This window comes from Lactuca serriola, chromosome 6, assembly GCF_051521515.1.
Source record: "Lactuca serriola cultivar US96UC23 chromosome 6, Lser_US96UC23_V15, whole genome shotgun sequence".
Classification (NCBI taxonomy): Eukaryota; Viridiplantae; Streptophyta; class Magnoliopsida; order Asterales; family Asteraceae; genus Lactuca; species Lactuca serriola.
The window spans coordinates 131,351,865-131,359,860 of record NC_136413.1 but is presented as its reverse complement, the minus strand read 5'-3'; the positions used below and the strand labels follow the sequence as shown (position 1 = coordinate 131,359,860).

General features: G+C 33.8%; 1 long non-coding RNA gene across 4 annotated transcripts; it reads left to right on the top strand.

The window, feature by feature from the left end:
• Nucleotides 1-1,175: 1,175 nt before the first annotated feature.
• On the top strand, nt 1,176-7,510 carry LOC145056832 (uncharacterized). 4 transcript variants are annotated; one of them, XR_013685932.1, is made up of 4 exons: nt 1,176-2,322; nt 2,458-2,540; nt 6,983-7,216; nt 7,285-7,510. It is a non-coding gene; the product is annotated as an uncharacterized LOC145056832 (long non-coding RNA). The 4 variants fall into 4 exon arrangements; XR_013685933.1 differs by having other exon boundaries at nt 1,177-2,540; nt 6,983-7,052; nt 7,147-7,216; XR_013685934.1 differs by having other exon boundaries at nt 1,177-2,540; nt 7,302-7,510.
• The last annotated feature ends 486 nt before the right edge of the window (nt 7,511-7,996 follow it).

Here is a 7,996-nt window from a genome sequence, read left to right as displayed (position 1 = left end):
GTTTAATTGCTTATTATGATGTTGATTGGGCAGGTAGTCCTTCTACTCGACGTTTCACATTTGGTTATTATGTGTTTATCAGTTAGAATCTTTTATCTTGGCCATTGAAACGTCAAGGTACCATTTCCTGGTCCAGTGTTGAAGCAAAATACCGCGGTGTTGCAAATGTTGTTGTCGAAACTTGTTGGCTTCACAACCTACTTCGCGAGCTACTTTATCCACCGCTATCTACTACATTGGTTTATTGTGACAATGTTAGTGCAATTTACCTCTCCACCAATCCGGTTCAACATTAGCGCACCAAACACATTGAAATTGATCTTTATTTTGTGCGTGAAAAAGTTGAACCGGAACAGATTCAGGTCTTGCATGTCCCTTCTTCGTCTTAGTATGTAGATATTTTCATCAAAGGGCTTCCATCCACTTTATTCCTTGACTTCAGATCGAGTCTGAACTTCTATTAAGATCAACCGTTCCGACTATGAGAGGATGTTAATGTGTCGTATATATTTGTATAGCCTATTAGTTGGTTAGGCTCTCGTGTATTCAACTCATATTCATATTCATAGCCCATATTGTGATTGTGGTATATATTATAATGCAAAAAACATTATGCTGTGTTATGGGAAATATGTGTGATAACTGTTATTACGATACAATGTGATCATTTCTTACAATAATGTTATAATACTATAGATAATATAACATATGAAATAAAACCATTTTTGTATGAGAAATTAATTATCCCCTATATTTTCACATGTCATTTTGTTATAGGAACAAAAACAAAAATAAAAATAAAAAATGAAAGGATATGATATTTAATTTTTCTTTTGGTATTTATTACATCATGCCATCGATTCTCAATAGTATCCCATTTATTCTTCTTTATTAGATACTTTAGATTAGAATATTAGATTTAAAGTTTTTTAAGACTTATATACTAACACGTACCTAAAAACTCTATTCTCGATAATTAGACTCGGTATAATTAATTATCTCTCTAATAATCTTGGGTTCGGATAAATCTAGAAAGTATTATATATTCAAACACCATAAGACTCATGTAAATGATTGGTTGATGCAAGGCAAAATATCTTGGTCATTACGTTTGGTTATAAAACTCAAATTATTGACGTCAAAATGTCGATACATTAATTAATAAACCACTATAATACCAAAAGCAAGGCGATAAGAACCAGAAAGTCGCTGGAGCTGTTCATCTCATCACCCATCACATCCCCTTCATCGACCCTGACCATCTCTCTCTCTCTCTCTCTCTCTCTCTCTCTCTCTCTCTCTCTCTCTATAGATTCCCTATAGTATGTGGTGGCCGTCGGCACTGTTCGATATGAGTACAAAACCTGCCTCACATTCCAGTTTTCCACCGCATGTTAGAGGGAGAGAGAAAACCCCTATATATCATCGACCAAGTACACCAAGTACACTAATACCCTTAATCATACCACTCAGAAAGTAAGAGTTTTGGTATCAGTGATGCTTTGTTTCATGTTCTGGCTTTGTGGGGTTATTTCTGTCTTTACTGACCCAAACCCTAGATGTTCTTTCAGGGTACCTTTCCTTAAATGGGTATTTTGCTTCGTCTTCTCAGATCTGACTTTGAAATCTTCTCCCCTTTCTTTTTTCTTTTATTTCATGCATTGGTTAATTACCCTATTTGGGAAAGTTGTAAACTTGTGGGGAGAGAAATAGAGCTGACAGAAGAGAGTGAGCACACAAAGGCTAATTGTACCGAAGTTACTTGTATGATTGTTTTGGGTGCTCACTGCTCTATCTGTCACCTTCATTCTTTTGCTTCTCCCTCCTTTCCTTTCCCTTAGGCTGATACTTTTGTATCTTGGATTTGTATGATCTGATTTTTTATCAAAACTAAACATTCTTTTTGTGTCTATACATGTCTGTATGTCAATTCCCTTGGATTCTTTTGGAAAAAATAAAGGATGTGGGTTGTTGAAGAAGCACACCTCACACCTGAAATAGTCTTGTTAGTGTGTTTGTTTTGGATTCCAACAAATAATATAAAATTCTTGTATTTGAATATAATATTACTGATAGACTAGTTAAGTAGGGTTTAGTTTGATGAAAGCGTGACTTTTCATGGTTTACTGTGCTAAATCAACTGAAAACTGACGTTATTATGCAACTATCGCCTTAACAATACGTTATTTAGAATGGTCCTCCACCTCTCTTTCTTTTTCCTTTTTAATTTTTCCTCGCGCATGCGATAACTCCCCCCAGAAATTTTGGGTGTTTGACTGGATTTTCTGATCTTGATTCAGATCTATTCCCACACTACTTAAGGTACTAGCTGTTTGACAAATCTTTCGATAATTCTTTTTTGTTTTGGAAACTTCAAGAAGTCGGTTTGTTTTTGTTTATAGTTTGGGTTTTGTTGAAGAATCCCCCTCTACTTCTTCCATTTTCTGTCTTTTGCAGATGTATTATATATGTGAACTTCGAAACTAAGTCAAGATCATAGAGAATGCTGATATTGATCCAGAGAAAGTACCAAAAGCAAGGTTCTGTTACTATGATTCTAACCTACTTTAGTAAACTCTTTGATCACCCTTTTGATTATTGTGTTTTGACATGACATCTGTCGTTATATCATATCAGTTTGACTGCGTTTTTAGTGTCACAGTATAACATTTCTTTTTTCTTTTTCTTTTTGTCTTTTGCATCTTGTTTGTATCGCTTATTGAACCCATCATTTTTTGCTAAAATTTCTTTAGGTGCAATTTTTACTGTTTATGAGACCTATTTCTTTTTCAAGGAACAAAAAATGGTCTAGAGTTATCAAATTAGAAATGTTCTAGAAAACCCTAGAGGGTATAGGGATCCAAATAGTTTTTTCCAATGTTTGAAATAAAATCATAGTTTTCATTATATGCATAAGCAACAGTTTCCCCCTTTTATGTGTGATCAATCTGTCGTTTTAGTATTTGGTTTCAAATGTTGGGTTCTTTCGAATCCAGGAAAGAGGGTCTACCTGAAAGAAATTACACCAAATATGTATGGTATGTAGATCTAGATCATGATCTTTAGAGGGAGTTTGTCAAGGAAGTAAGCATTAATTGGTATATTTAGTTAATGATGTTAGTAGTTTAACTCTTCTGTTTCATATGAGTCACAACTGCATTTGATTAATGAATGAAGCTGGCAAGTTATAATCACTTAAAGCAATGCTATATATTGAAGTAAGCAACACTTCTGTAAATAAGTTTTACTGCCTTTCTTTAAAAAAAAAAACTCTAAATATGAAGTTACGTGTTTCTAAAATCTAGAGATTGATACTTGATATGGGAAGCAAAAGGTTCCATACTTTACTGTCTTTCTATCATGGAGATTATGTTCCTTTTTAGTAAAACAAACATCTTTGTTGGAGATTGTGTTCAAAATTACCAGTCTTATTTTTATATGTTCTATGAATTTAATAATCTGTTTGTTAGTCTATATATTAAACAATGTTGTTGGATGATTCCTATACACGTTTCTTGTCTGTAGTCAATATGCTTCTAATTTTCATATGGCTTAATGTTTTATTAGTTTATAAACTATATTGTTTACTAACATAGTTACTAACTTGATTCTGTTCAATATTTTTGGTCGATATGCTTATAATGTTTATATATGATTTAATGGTAAATTATTAGTTTAGGAACCATTGGTTTCTAATAGCATAGCTTACAAACTTGACTCTGTTCTACTTCTAATGTTAAAATAACAATATTGTAGTTTGTCGGGAGGATTTTATATCATACCATTTAAAAGATTCGAGGTGTGTCAAATCCTTGTTCATCTATTGAGCTGATTTCAAGTGCCTTTTTATTCTTGAATCAACTATCATGGAGTAATTTCTTTCTTTTCACCATCTCTATTGGTTCTGGTGTGGCTCTTGGAAGAGGACTTGGGGTTAGGGGGACCCCATCTAGGCTTTGCTTTTCAATTGTTGCTAAATGCTGATTTCCAGAGTGATAAAATAATTGCTTTAATGGATGTAGAAATTTTGTATCTTATAAATTAGCTAAAAGTTTAAATCCCAAGTAAAGTTTCTTCATGTGGCATTACTATATGGTTTCTTGAAGATCTGAAGACATGGCTATGCCATTGGACATTGTGGAGAGGAAAGTTCAGTGAAATAGAAATTGTAATAAAAAAGAGAAGGATACAAAAAGAACAAAAGAAGAGATACATGGGAAGATGTTGCTCATCATCAACCTAAAATTGGAAATACACTTTGAGCCAATTTCCCTGCAACAAAGATGTATAGAAAAAACTTAAAATGGGCTTTCAGGCAAATTGGCAGCAGGAAGCGATGAGATATCATAGTGAAACCATAGCTATAAAACTGACATGTGTCCTAAATTGGCTTAAATTATACTAAAATGTATCCTGTCGCCTTTTTGTGAATAACTGTAGGACTAGTTTTCTCATGATCATTCTTGAAACTCATCTGCCTCTAGGGAACCTGCTAGGATCACTGGACATGACCTGACTACATATGATAAAGATAATCCTGAGAAATCTTGTTAAGGAAGTGGTATGTCACATTGTTTGTTGGCCATTCCATTTTCTTGCATGAGTATACTCACCTCACTAGAAATCCTACTAAGAAAGTTGAACACTCCCACATTGCTTATATATCTCTTATAACTAATTTTGTTTGAAATGGCACTTTTACTTCAAGGAGAGTTCTATAAACAATTAGGTTCTAGTAAGAATAACTATATACCAAGTGTTTTGTAGTGTGTAAAATATACCATCCTTACATCATTACCTTTTTTTGTGTAAGAAAATAACATTCTATCTATTATGGGTGCACAATCGAGCCGAGCCAACACGAGGCCAACTCAAAATACTCGATATTAGTCAATCTCGAGCTACTTGAGTAGGCTTTCAAGTCAAGTTTGACTAGTAAGTCGTGCCAATTCTGCAAGTTGTTTAAGGAGGTTGGGTGATAGATCGGCCATAGAAATAAACTAGGGCAACAAAAGTGGAGCATACGTAGATGGCTCATTTTGCTTCTCATTTAGAGAGGGGCGTTGAAATCCTTTCTATGGTCTCATGTGTGAACTTGCAAGTGTTGGTTAGGCTTATATATTGTACTAATATGTGTAGGTAGAGAAGGCAAAAATCAACCCAACCCAACCCACCAACTCAACCTGAACCCAACCCAAAATTAGCAGACTGGGTTGAGATTTCCAACCCATTTAGGATAAATGGGTCAACCCGCCTAACCCATTTAATTAAATAGGTTGGATTTGGTAAAAATTTTCAACCCACTGATCCATTTAGTTTTAATATATATTTAATTTAATAATGATTTAAATATTAACATATATTAGTTGAAGTATTAATTTATAAACTACAATGTTCTATTATTATTTATGTTTTAAAAAATACAATCCTAATCGCCATCTTTTTTCTTTGTGCCGTCAATACTAGTTACTTTTCAAATTCATTTCAAAATTACATATCTTTAATGTTATTTGAATAAAATCTTTGTATTTGTGAATTGGGATTGTGCTTTTATTATACTTTGAAAGTTTATTTAAGTTTATAACTAATTTAAGTGGTGTAATCTTTAGTTAATTTTTTTACTTTTTTATTTTAAATGAGTCAACCCGAGTTTCACCCATTTATTTAATAGGTTGGATTGAAAATTATATATACGGGTTGACCCAGTAACAATCCATTTATCAGAAAGGTTGGGTTGGGTTAAAATCTTCAACCCAATTAATAAATGGGTTGACCCCGAACCCAACCCAGGTCAACGCATTGCGAGCTTTATGTGTAGGTCCCATTAATTTGAGTGAGATTGTCATGGTAGAAAAGCATATGTGGTCCCATATTCCCTTGTTCTATTTATTGGTTATGTTATACTTAACTAGTGAGTCATACAAGTCTTCTATAGTAAAACAATGGCAACGGACCCCAAAAATCCCATTTGGATGAGGTAAGGAGGAGGTAGATGGCGATAGTCTCCCTTAGACGAGGGTAGAGTGACTGCATTACTCTAAAAGACCTCCGCCAAGTGTGGAAAATGATAACCCTGCTCATGCAAGCCTTGTATATATTATGTAATTATTGAGTGCTCGATGGAGCTTCAGCATAATTGCAAGCTTAAATCCGGTGTTAGTGTCAAGGCGAGATCGAACTTGGCACTATACTATGTTGACTTGGCTCAATAACTTATTTCTATCTCAAAAAAGGATCATGAACATAGTCCTTGTACACGCTTTTGTTTCATTTCTCACAAATCTCGCCTCACTTCTTTCTCATTTGAATAACTCTCCTTTAGTGGCCTTATATATGTTGAAACAAGTTTCCTCTTCCAAAAGGTTCTATTAAAGTCTACACTGGAGTTAACCATCCCACTTCAATGAGTTGCCTTAATTGCTTGTTTCCAAGTGCTATTCTAGCATTCTATTTATCTTCCTTTCATCCAATATCTCATTATGTGGGTACACATCTATTATCTTCTATAAAATAAAGACAACTAAAGAGTTTAGTGGAAGAATGAAGTCCTGCTTCAGCAGTTAAAGTTGGAAGAGCCTACTTTCTGGAGGGCTTATGAGTTAAACAATCATGAGAATAGATTTGCTTGAATATGATTTCATCTTGAACATTTATAGGAGTTCATGCACCATCTACAGTTGTATCATGTTTCCTGCTTGAAGAAGGCTTGTCTTCTTAACAAATTGACCTGAGTTAATGATAGAATGTTGCTATGCATATGGCTGAATGTAGGACATTTGGAAACTTGAATATGGGCTGACAATAATGAATTAGAATCTGAGCATTTAGTTGAACTTTTTAAACTATATAGGATGGAATAATATGCTTAGAACCTCCTGATTCCTTAAGCCAAGAAATTGCATGTGAACTTATTAGAATTTGAAATCTTTATTCTTACAATATATAACAAAAAGCTTACCTTGTTCAATTTTGCTTGTTCCAGAATATCACATTTTCTGCTCCAATAAGTATCATTCGGTCCAGATGTTGTGGTGCTCCTTGCCAACATTCAGGTATGTCTGTTAAGAGAGGAGGATAATGCCTTTAAATAGAATTATTTACACCTTCATATCATTCTGTTTCCTTTGTTTCGTATTACCTGTGAAGGGAGATCCTAATGACAACTGGCTGATAAGTATCCAGCTACTTCTACATGTATAATGGTCAGTTATATCTGGTATGCACACTCGAACTATTCTTTCCTTAATCTTCTTTGTGAATGTCAAATGTCTGAATTTCTTTCAGCTTGTTGAAATGATCAGGATTTGTTGGCAATGACAAGCGGGTAGGGTGTTAAATTGGTATGTTTGGTGTAGCAATCTTGTAGATGATAGTTTTATGGCTTTGTACTCCTAGCACCTTGCTAGCTCTTTGGCTTATTTATTGAAATATCCTATTGCCATTAAAAAAAGTACTTGTTACTGTTTGTGGGACACATAGCCCGTGTAAATGATATTGATTTTTTTTTAAACAGCAAGAATTGGATTAAAACTAGCAAGAAGCTAGGAAACGTGACCATTATATATATATATATATATATATATATATATATATATATATATATATATATATATATATATATATATATATATATATATATATATATGCCATTTTAAGTTCCCAACCCTTTGAGTTCTAACACTACACCACAAAAGGGACATATAACACCTCTGAAAGCTTTACAAGTGCTCTTGAAACACATGTCATTCCTGTAAAACCAAAGAATCAACAGAAAATCACTAATGACAGCCTCAAATTTGTGAAACAGCACCATTAGCGACATTTTAAACGACATCAGTTGAGATGCAGAAATTTATGCCACCACTTAAGCCAGTGAGCCATTAAATCTCTAGTTGTCGAACAAGAGAGGACATTATTTCCAGTAAGAAGTAAATATATAATATAAGTATATAAGTATATTGTGGAACACAAGCGGATATTAGTTACTCCCTTGATC